The sequence below is a fragment of the Ovis canadensis genome, chromosome 6, assembly GCF_042477335.2.
Source record: "Ovis canadensis isolate MfBH-ARS-UI-01 breed Bighorn chromosome 6, ARS-UI_OviCan_v2, whole genome shotgun sequence".
Taxonomy (NCBI): Eukaryota; Metazoa; Chordata; class Mammalia; order Artiodactyla; family Bovidae; genus Ovis; species Ovis canadensis.
In genome coordinates this window covers 38,638,463-38,650,041 of record NC_091250.1, presented here as the reverse complement: position 1 = coordinate 38,650,041, position 11,579 = coordinate 38,638,463, and the positions used below count along the sequence as shown (strand labels likewise).

At 40.0% G+C, this 11,579-nt stretch overlaps 1 pseudogene; it reads left to right on the top strand.

The window, feature by feature from the left end:
* The first annotated feature begins 924 nt into the window (after window positions 1–924).
* LOC138442885 (ubiquitin-like-conjugating enzyme ATG10 pseudogene) lies at window positions 925–1,387 on the top strand (annotated as a pseudogene).
* Window positions 1,388–11,579: the final 10,192 nt, after the last annotated feature.

Below are 11,579 nucleotides of genomic sequence, written 5' to 3'. Positions count from 1 at the left end.
ACCCAAAGAAATCTGGATTTTGAAGTGTATGTCCATGTTCATAGTACTCAGTGTCTTCAAACTCCTTTTTAAAGATTTAAAGACAATTTTTTTTATCATGTGATGAAAGTGGCAGTTTCTTAGCATAGAATTTAAGATTAAATTTAGAAATGGGAAGAGGTGTGTAACAAAGACAGCAATTTAAAATGACAGCCTCAAGGAAGGTCAAAGTGGAATTCTCATGGCATATTCTACCCAAGTTAGAACAGCTACCACCTGACTTAAGAGCTCTTTTTTCTACCAGTATTCAAGGAAGGGAGATACACTTTCCAAGGACAAATTTCCTGGCCGGTTTGTTTCAAAAGTTTTATGTTGGGATTTGCAGTTGAAGACAATTGAGATTTTTGCTTAAATTCACTTGGGCTTTTGTTACTGCTATTTTTATAATAACTATTGCTGCTTTGTTTTAGGAAAAGCTGCCCCTAACCTGTCTTGACAAATTATGTTCTATCAGAAAGTCTGGGAGAGTTCCCTGCTGTTCTAGTAGCTAAGACTCCAAGTTTCCAGTCTAAGGCCCCTGGGTTCAACCCCTGGTCAGGGAACTAGATCCCATATTCCACAATTAAAGGACCCAGTACACTGCCACTAAGGCCTGGTATGCCAAGTAAATAAACAAATATTTTTTAAAAAAACCAAGAAAGTCTGCAATTATATCAAGAATATCATGTGGACCTCAGTGGCTGTTATATGAACAAATTATTACTTAACAGGTATGATTTTTCCATTACAACAATTATAAATGATTGGCCAATGGGGTTGCACAGAGTCGGACACGACTAAAGCGACTTAGCAGCAGCAGCAGCAGCAGCAAAGAACAGAAATATAGACTATAAGCATTTATAAGATTTGTCATCAACTGGGCTGGGTGGCAGGTTCTCATTTAGTATGGAAGAAGATGAGTTCTTTGGAGAAAAAAACGTTCCAGCATTATTGTGCAGAATTCATTAAACCTTCACAAAAGATAGGTGATGATTGGGAATGGAGAGCTTCAAAGGACTTTTCTAATGGCTACATATGCAAAACACATTTTCAAGTTAAAAGTGGAACTGCAATGTCACATCAAGGAACATCTGTCCATGTACAGATATTTCTTCCTGTGGAGGAGGCTTTAGATTCCACGCCCCCACCTCGGTTACATTTTGATGTAGCCGAGACCACCACAGCAGCCAAAGTGATTAGATATGAATATCATGTCGTATATTCCAGCAGCTGCCAAGTGCCTGTGCTTTGCTTTAGGGCAAGCTTTTTAGATGGAAGAACTTTAGCTCTGAAGGACATCTGGGAAGGAATTCATGAGTGCTATAAGATGCGGCTGCTGCAGGGACTATGGGACACTATTACCCAATAGGAGTATCTGATACTTGGACCAAATGCAATCTACAGATTCAATGCGATCCCTATCAAATTACCAATGACATTTTTCACAGAACTAGAGCAAAAAAGTTCACAATTCATCAGTTCAGCGGCTCAATCGTGTCCAACTCTTTGAGATCCCATGAATTGCAGCACGCCAGGCCTCCCTGTCCATCACCAACTCCCAGAGTTCACTCAAACTCATGTCCATCGAGTCAGGGATGCCATCCAGCCATCTCATCCTCTGTCGTCCCCTTCTCCTCCTGTGCCCAATCCCTCCCAGCATCAGGGTCTTTTCCAATGAGTCAGCTCTTCACAGGAGGTGGCCAAAGTATTGGAGTTTCAGCTTTAGCAGCATTCCTTCCAAAGAACACCCAGGACTGATTTCCTTTAGAATGGGCTGGTTGGATCATATGGAAACCCAAAAGACCTCACAGCCAAAGCAGTCTTGAGAAAGAAGAATGGAGCTGGAGGAATCAACCTTCCTGACTTCAGATTATACTGCAAAGCTACAGTCATCATGACAGTATGGTACTGGCACAAAAACAGAAATATAGACCAATGGAACAAGATAGAAAGCCCAGAAATAAACCCATGCGCCTAGGGGTACCTTATCTTTGACAAAGGAGGCAAGAATATACAATGGAGCAGACAGACAGCCTCTTCAATAAATGGTGCTGGGAAAACTGGATAGCTACTTGTAAAAGAATGAAATTAGAACACTTCCTAACACCATACATAAAGGTAAACTCAAAATGGATTAAAGACCTAAATATAAGACCAGAAACTGTAAACCTCTTAGAGGAAAATATAGGCAGAACACTCAATGACATAAATCAAAGCAAAATCCTCTATGACCCAACTCCTAGAGTAATGGAAATAAAAAGAAAAGTAAACAAGTGGGACCTGATTAAACTTAAAAGCTTTGCACAGCAAAGGAAACTATAAGCAAAGGGAAAAGACAACCCTCAGAATGGAGAAAGCAATAGCAAATGAAACAACTGACAAAGGATTAATTTTCAAAATATACAAGCTGCTCATACAACTCAATACCATAAAAACAAACAACCCAATCAAAAAGTGGGAAAAAGGCTAAACAGACATTCCTCCAAAGAATACATACAGATGGCTAACAATCATATAAAAAGATGCCCAACATTGCTCATTATTAGAGAAATGCAAATCAAAACTACAACAAGATATCACCTCACACCGGTCAGAATAGCCATCATCAAAAAGTCTACAAACAGTAAATGCTGGAGAGGGTGTGGAGACAAGGGAACCCTCTTACACTGCTGATGGGAATGCAAACTAGTACAGCCACTATGGAGAACAGTGTGGAGATTCCTTAAAAAACTGGGAATAGAACTGCCTTATGACCCAGCAATCCCACTGCTGGGCATACACACCGAGGAAACCAGAATTTAAGAGACATGTGTACCCCAGTGTTCATTGCAGCACTGTTTATAATAGCCAGGACATGGAAGCAACCTAGATGTTCATCAGCAGATGAATGGATAAGAAACTGTGGTACATATACACAATGGAGTATTACTCAGCCATTAAAAAGAATACATTTGAATCAGTTCTAATGAGGTGGATGAAACTGGAGCCGATTATACAGAGTGAAGTAAGCCAGAAAGAAAAACACCGATACAGTATACTAACACATATATATGGAATTTAGAAAGATGATAATGATAACCCTGTATGCAAGATAGCAAAAGAGACACAGATGTATAGAACAGACTTTTGGACTCTGTGGGAGAGGGAAAGGGTGGGATGATTTGGGAGAATGGCATTGAAACATGTATACTATCATGTAAGAAACGAATCGCCAGTCTATGTTCAATACAGGATACAGGATGCTTGCGGCTGGTGCACTGGGATAACCCAGAGAGATGATATGGGGAGGGAGGTTGGAGGGGGGTTCAGGATTGGGAACTCATGTACACCCGTGGTGGATTCATGTCAATGTATGGCAAAACCAATACAGTATTGTAAAGTAAAATTTTTAAAAAAAATTTTTTTTAAGTCTACAAACAATAAATGCTGGAGAGGGTGTGTAGAAAAGGAAACACTCTTGCACTGTTGGTGGGAATGTAAATTGATACAGCCACTAGGGAAGATGGTATGGCGATTCCTTAAAAATCTAGGAAAAAAACACCATCTGACCAAGCAACCCCACTCCTAGGATATACCCTAAGGAAACCAAAATTGAAAAAGCACATGTATCCTGTTGTTCATTGCAGCACTATTTACAATAACTAGAACATGAAAGCAACCTAGATGTCCATCAACAGATAAATGGATAAAGAAGTTGTGGTACATATACACAATGGAATATACCTATTACTCAGCCATAAAAAGGAACGCCTTTGAGTCAGTTCTAATGAGACAGATGAACCTAGAACCTATTATACAGAGTGAAGTAGGTCAGAAAGAGAGAGATAAACATCGTATTCTAACGCATATATACAGAATATAGAAAAATGGTCCTGAAGAATTTACTTACAGGGCAGCAGTGGAGAAATAGACACAGAGAATAGACTTATGGACACGAGGAGAAGGTGCGAAGTATGGGAAGAGTGACATGGAAACTTACATTACCATATGTGAAATAGACAGCAAACAGGAATTTGCTGCATGGTTAAGAAATTCAAACAGGGGCTCTGTATCAACCTAGAGGGGTGGGATGGGAAGGGAGATGGGAGAGAAGTTCAAAAGGGAGGGGATATATGTATACCTATACAACAGAGGATGAGATGGCTGGATGACACCACTGACTCGATGGACGTGAGTCTGAGTGAACTCCGGGAGTTGGCGATGGACAGGGAGGCCTGGCGTGCTGCAGTTCATGGGGTCGCAAAGAGTCGGACATGGCTGAGCGACTGAACTGAACTGAACTGAACTGATGCTGATTAAGACTGAGGTTTGACAGAAAACAAAAAGTTCTGTAAAGCAATTATCCTTCAATTAAAAAAAAAATGATTTGTCATCATGATTAGAGGCACTCAGCACACAGGGGAGCCAAACCATCCTGGCTCATTAAATCTGCGAGACCAAGTGTGTCTTATGCCCTGTGGAATCCCCATTCAGTACTCTGTGCCCAGCACAGTGTTTATGCTCAGTGAATTGATCAAATGGGTTGCATTGAGTTGGCTCTAAATCTGGCTTTAGGGCTTGTTAAAAGTTCTTGTCCAAATTATTCAGCTCCTCTGACCTTCGGTTTCTCTATGGGCAAAGTTAAAATAAGACCATTTATTCTATATCATCTTAGTGAAAATTAAGGTGGCACGTAAAGCAGTTAGTGCAATGTCTGGTACCATAGGTATTCAATAATTGATGCTATTTTCATTTTCATTCTTCCAGTTATCAAGAATTGATCAGGGAACATTTTGGAGCTTATTTTCAAGTCATCACAATAAGCAAATGAAATGTATTGACAGTTATAGACATGCAATTATAACCACCTCAGTAAGCTGAAATGGATAATCCTGGAATAAAATAAGAATTTGATGGCTGGAGGAGCTTTCTGAGGCTTGAGTAGAAATGGACTCTAACCACAATCCTAAGTCCTCCTTAACACATTTTCAGCAGTCATCTCACAGTTTTGATAAAGCTGCCTAATACCATTGATAAAGTCTGCTTTTTGTGGTAATACCTGTTAGGAAAAAGAAAAACTACAATAAATAAGCACCTCATGCATAATATTAATAGAATGAGATCATGAATCTTTTATGAACACGGACCACTGTTCCACTCCTGGCTCCATTATGGGGTACTTTTAGACAAGTTAGGGCTTCCCAGGTGGTGCAAGCAGTATAGAACCCACCGGCCAACACAGGAGATGTAAGAGACACGGGTTCTATCACTGGGTTGGGAAGATCCCCTAGAGGAGGGCACGGCAACCCACTCCAGTATTCTTGCCTGGAGAATCCCATGGACAGAGGAGCCTGGCAGGTTACAGTCCATGGGGTAGCAAAAAGTCAGATATGACCAAAGTGACCTAGAATGCACACACACATTCAGTTCAGTTCAGTCGCTCAGTCGTGTCCGACTCTTTGTGACCCCATGAACTGCAGCACGCCAGGCCTCCCTGTCAATCACCATCTCCTGGAGTTCACTCAGAGTCACGTCCATCGAGTCAGTGATGCCATCCAGCCATCTCATCCTCGGTCGTCCCCTTCTCCTCCTGCCTCCAATCCCTCCCAGCATCAAAGTCTTCTCCAATGAGTCAACTCTTCGCATTGGGTGGCCAAAGTACTGGAGTTGCAGCTTTAGCATCATTCCTTCCAAAGAAATCCCAGGACTGATCTCCTTTAGAATGGACTGGTTGGATCTCCTTGCAGTCCAAGGGACTCTCAAGAGTCTTCTCCAACACCACAGTTCAAAAGCATCAATTCTTTGGTGCTCAGCCTTCTTCACAGTCCAACTCTCACATCCATACATGACTACTGGAAAAACCATAGCCTTGACTAGATGGACCTTAGTCGGCAAAGTAATGTCTCTGCTTATAAATATGCTATCTAGGTTGGTCATAACTTTTCTTCCAAGGAGTAAGCTTCTTTTAATTTCATGGCTGCAATCACCATCTGCAGTGATTTTGGAGCCCCCCAAAATAAAGCCTGACACTGTTTCCACTGTTTCTCCATCTATTTCCCATGGAGTAATGGGACTGGATGCCATGTTCTTCGTTTTCTGAATGTTGAGCTTTAAGCCAACTTTTTCACTCTCCTCTTTCACTTTCATCAAGAGGCTTTTTAGCTCTTCTTCACTTTCTGCCATAAGGGTGGTGTCATCTGCATATCTGAGGTGATTGATATTTCTCCTGGCAATCTTGATTCCAGCTTGTGTTTCTTCCAGTCCAGCGTTTCTCATGATGTACTCTGCATAGAAGTTAAATAAGCAGGGTGACAATATACAGCCTTGACATACTCCTTTTCCTATTTGGAACCAGTCTGTTGTTCCATGTCCAGTTCTAAGTGTTGCTTCCTGACCTGCATACAGATTTCTCAAGAGGCAGGTTAGGTGGTCTGCTATTCCCATCTCTTTTAGAATTTTCCACAGTTTATTGTGATCCACACAGTCAACGGCTTTGGCATAGTCAATAAGTTAATCTTTCTAAACCTCAAGTTTCCCACCTTTAAACTGAGAGTAATTGCTGCCCCAGAAAGATGAGAACAGAAGATGAAATAAGGTATGTAATACATGTACATAATGAGTGTTACTGTGCCTGTCGGATAGTAAGCGCAAAATATTCTCCATCACCATCATCAAGATTGGGGAAAAAGAGTAGCTTTTTGTTGGCAGGACACTTTGATGTTACTTGTTTTTAGCTGAATCTAGACTGTTTAAAAATACCCAGATTCCCTGATCTTGTAGAAAAAGGAGGCAAGAAGAAAGTATGAGTATCTAGAACCAGGTTTATGCTACTTAGTTTTGTTTGGAAACTTAACCTTTATAATCCAAAAATGGAAGAGAGTTTACCACGTTTGCCTGTCTTAGAAGTCTTCTCCAGGATTGTCCAGAAATGTCCAAGGGGCAAGAACAAAGCTCAGTCTTAGACATAGTAGTTTACATGTACATGAGAGCTAATCCAAGCACATTATGCATTTTTTCATACACAAAGTGTTTTTCCATTTTAAAATACTCACAAAACCAAAATATTACCACTTCAAAACTGAAATGGTAAAACAAATGGAAAAGGAAACCACCAGCAACAATAAACTCACCCCTTCATACCCCACCATCTATTTCCACAGAATGAATCTCTCGTCCCCACAGCTCTTCTCTGCCAGTTCTCCAGGACCCACCCCACCACCCCCAAAATCCTGCTTCTCCCAAGTCTGTTCAATCAGCCTTTCCTCCTCCCTCCATGCCTACCCACTCTTTTTCACTGTCAGCCTGCATACCCATATGAGTGAGAAATTACATGGTAACTATCTTTTGAGATTTATCTTGATATTCAAGAAAGAAAAAAGAAAAAACAACAGCATAAGCACAGAGAAAAGATAGTGGTGGAAATGGCAGCCAAGTTGCTGACAATATCACTGAGATTCAAGACCTGATTGGACAAGAATGAAGGAAACTGAAGGTCCTTAGAGGAATGAACTTTCAGCTCTAGAAAGAATTTTGGTTTAATCAACTCTGGAGAAGGAAGACCATATAGTATGTACTGGGCAAAAGTTCATAGTCATATGTTATCATCTGAAAAGGGATATCACAGGGGAAATTCTTGGCAGTTCACTCTAAGTTTGGTTGGAAAAGTTCAAAGCCATTTGTTGATTTCATAGCTGTATTTTTCCAAAGTCATTTCCTATTGATTCAACACACCAGGAAACCATGGCCGGGTTCGCCTTGCCAAATATGAGTTTCTACTTTGCTGACTGGACAGCATCCAAGAGCCACATTATATTGGAGACAATAAGCACCTTACCTTTGAAAGGAACCTTTTGTGTAGGCCAGTAGGGAATGTCTCACAAATTTCTTATCAATTCTGGGATTGAATTATCACCTTCCATCCTACTCTGCAATTTAAGTTGTTGGTTGCCCCGGCATGGAGACAAGTTCTCTGCTCTGGGATAAGATGACCCCGTCCTGGTTACCTTGGGGGCCTTCCCAACAGATTCCCCTAAGGGATCCAGGATATTGGAAAACAAGTGTGTCAAAAACTATATACTTTAGAAACAGACCTTGTATGAGAGAATAACACAGAAGCCGCCGATGCAATATTCAGACATACCTTTTGTAGCTTAGGATCCTTAATAGCATGGTATTGCAGGAGATTAATATAATAGAGGAACTGAATATGACCTTTAAAAGATTTCTGAGTCTTAGGATATTTATTTGTTACATGAGGATAATAATGATTGTCCTTTTCACAGTGTTGTGAAGAAAAAAGAAAAGTGTGTACAAAATCACTATGCAAAATAGACAAATGGAGATTATTTTGTTAGCCTGGAAAAAAACTGCACAGTTTGATTTTGCCAACAGGAAATTTGTCCTTTAGAGACTGAATATTAGAGAATAAATGGCTTGTTCAAATGCATTTCCTCAGTTTGCTGCTTTTACAGGTAGAAAAGGAATGGCATGACTGTTTTTATTTTACTTTTATAAAACCAGGTAGATGGAGCTGAATGGACACTTAAATCTCCCATTGGGAAGTACAGCAGGGCCCAATCAATCATTTGGAGGCTGTTAAATGACAAGGCCAGACTAATGACTCAACTTATTTGACAACTGGCAAATGACAGACTGGCCAAAACCAAGACTTTGAAACATCAGAGAGGATCCAAAGTAAATCTTTGAGATAGCTCCAAATCCAATCCCATCCATTACCAACCACATCTGCCTGCAGCTAGGGTATCTGCCTTATGCCAATGTTGTTGCCAGAAGTACTATGCTAGGAAAATAGGAACAGATTACAGAGAAAACATTACTGGAATGATGCAGAATGGTTGATGTTGTCCAAGGCAAGTTGATCAGCAATTACAGAATCCAGCTCTAAAATAACCCTCCCCATGCCACTTGACTCATGTCTCTAGAAAAGCACTTGCATTTTCATGCAGAGTTAAGAATGAAGTACATAATTTCCATCCGTGAACTTTACTAAGAAGAACTATGTACAGACCATCACTTAGTGCCAGGGTTACAAGGATGACTTTGCATCCTAGTGATGGAGATAGACTCTTCTTTTTTGACCACAAGACAGCAGCATTATGGGCAAAGTGCTATAGGAACCAAAACTGTAGAATTTTATTTTTCCCAGGATGTGAAAGGAAGGACAGGAGAGGCTTTGTAAAGAAAGTGCCATGAGCTGAGTCTTGAAAGATGAGCAGAAGTTAGCTAACAAACTAAGGGGAAATGAATCGTAGAGATATGGACCGTGCGAAGGCAGGAGAGAGCAGCTACACCCGAGAACTGAAGGTTGTGAGTATAGTGTGCAAAGGCTAGTGTAGCCCTATATTTCCAGTCATACCTCCCATGTTTCTCAGGAAGAAAAATGATTTTCTGAAATGCTGGGAGTGGTTGTGGTGGGAGTTGGGGTGAGGCAGTGAATGATTGATAGGTCAGACCTGAAGAATAATCAAATTAGGTTTTTCTGAAAGTGAAGTTTCTAAATACTAGTGTGTCTGTGGTGGCTGTTAGCAAGTGCAGGGCTATTAGAAGTGCCCCTGAGTTGGGGAGGACAAGACAGGTCTTGCGCTGGGAATAAGATGCTTAATCCTTTGAAACTTGCATAAAATATGTCTCCCCTATGACATTCCTTGTATCTCAGCTTCTACTTGTGTCTGCTCCTGCATTTGGAATGGGCCTCCCATTGTATTTGTGTTCATCCTCTGGTTAACACCACCTAAATCACTGTCGAAAATGAAAGCAAGTGATTCATCCAAGCATCAAGGCCATCCAAGTCGAGGGAATTCTAGGACTAAGAATGATCTCTGTTTGGTTGATGGTAAGAACAATCTGTCCTTTTTATTCAAGTTGTCTATGGACCATTGACACAGCAGTGATATTAGACTTAGAACTATATCCTAGAAAAGTGGTAAGAATAAAATTTTTAAAATTTAAATACAGTTTAGTTGTTGTATATGACCCTTGTTTCACCAAGATTGGGTAAAAATAGTGAAATGCATTATAAAGCAGAAATGAATTACTTCACAGAGGCCTCTAGAGCTATCTGATCTAGATTTCAAAAACATAAAATTATTAACACTGTAGCAAAATAACTTATTTCTAAATGATTTGTACCAGATTCTATGGGCTCCATCATATGTGATATTTATTAAGACCACACTGAATAAAAAGGTATAGATCAACCTAATATAACTGGTTAAAAACTAGCATCAGCATAAATGAGGAATTTTTTATTTTATTTCTCAGAAAAAATAGGATAGTTTTAGTTTTTTACATCAAAGAACATAAAGGTATAATGAGTTAAATTGCCTAAATCATTCTTTGTACATGTACAAAACCTTTAAAATTTTCCCAAGGAAAATAAATTTGAAGTTCAAAAAGACAATCTTTGCAATTTGAAAGAAAATAAAGCTGCTTTCATGTTCAGAAAGAACTGAGCTAATTATTGCTCCTAAAGGTGACATCATCCAATCTTGATAAGCAAATCTGACCACACTTTTACATCCAACTAAACCTGACTGACAGCTTGGAATGCCAAAATGATCATTGTAGATTAGCGGAGAATTACATTGAAAAGAATTATAAAGCTGTATGTGGGCCCAGCAATGATTGTCGTGGGCTGGGCGAAGGGCCACAGGCGTATATTTGTCCTCCCTAAACTGGCCCTAAGCTAGGCCATCCTGAGCTGACATTTCCCCTTGCCCACCTGTCTCTCAGTTAATCCATTCTTTGGTTTTCTTTCTGAATTTGTCTGCTCATCAAATGCTAAGTCAGCACTGTTCAATTTCCAGTAAGTCCCCAAATGAAGCAAAATCTCTGGAGGACACAGAAGCTTTGGACATTTTAGAGTTTGATACAGTGTAAGCCGCTCTGTTGTGGTTGTTGTTGAATCACTACTTTGTTTAGTGGCTACGTCTTTTGCAATCGCATAGACTGTAACCTGCTAGGCTCCTCTGTTCATGGGATTTCCCACACAAGAATACTGAAGTAGGTTGCGATTTGCTTCTCCAGGGGATTTTCTTGACCCAGGGAGTGGCCATTAAAAGAAAATTTTGCCTTCTACCAAAGGTCAACCTTCCAACTCTGGAGTATCATAGTATCTGCTGTACCTATTGCAAGTACGGTACAGACTGCAATGCACATGACAATAGCTTATGATATGGAAATGATGTTAACAAGAATCTGCACTAAAAAACAATTAAATAATTTGGAAGTAATTTGGTAAAGATAAAAGAAATTGATGGTTGCTAAATACCCTCAGTATTTTCAAGTGCTCTGTCTTGTTTAGCCCTTGCATCAGACCTCTGAGTAATAATAACAATCATTGCTGAGAACTTACTATATACCATGTAGCTGTTTTAAGCCCTTTATTGTCATTAAGTCACTTACTTGTCACTTGGTTTTCACAACTCTACGCTATAGTTTTATTGCTATCCCATTTTATAGCTGACAAAACTGAGACACAAAAAATCTAAATAATTTTCCCAAGATTGTTCAACTAAATGACAAAGCTGGGATATGAATGCAGGCAATCTTTTGAACTAAGG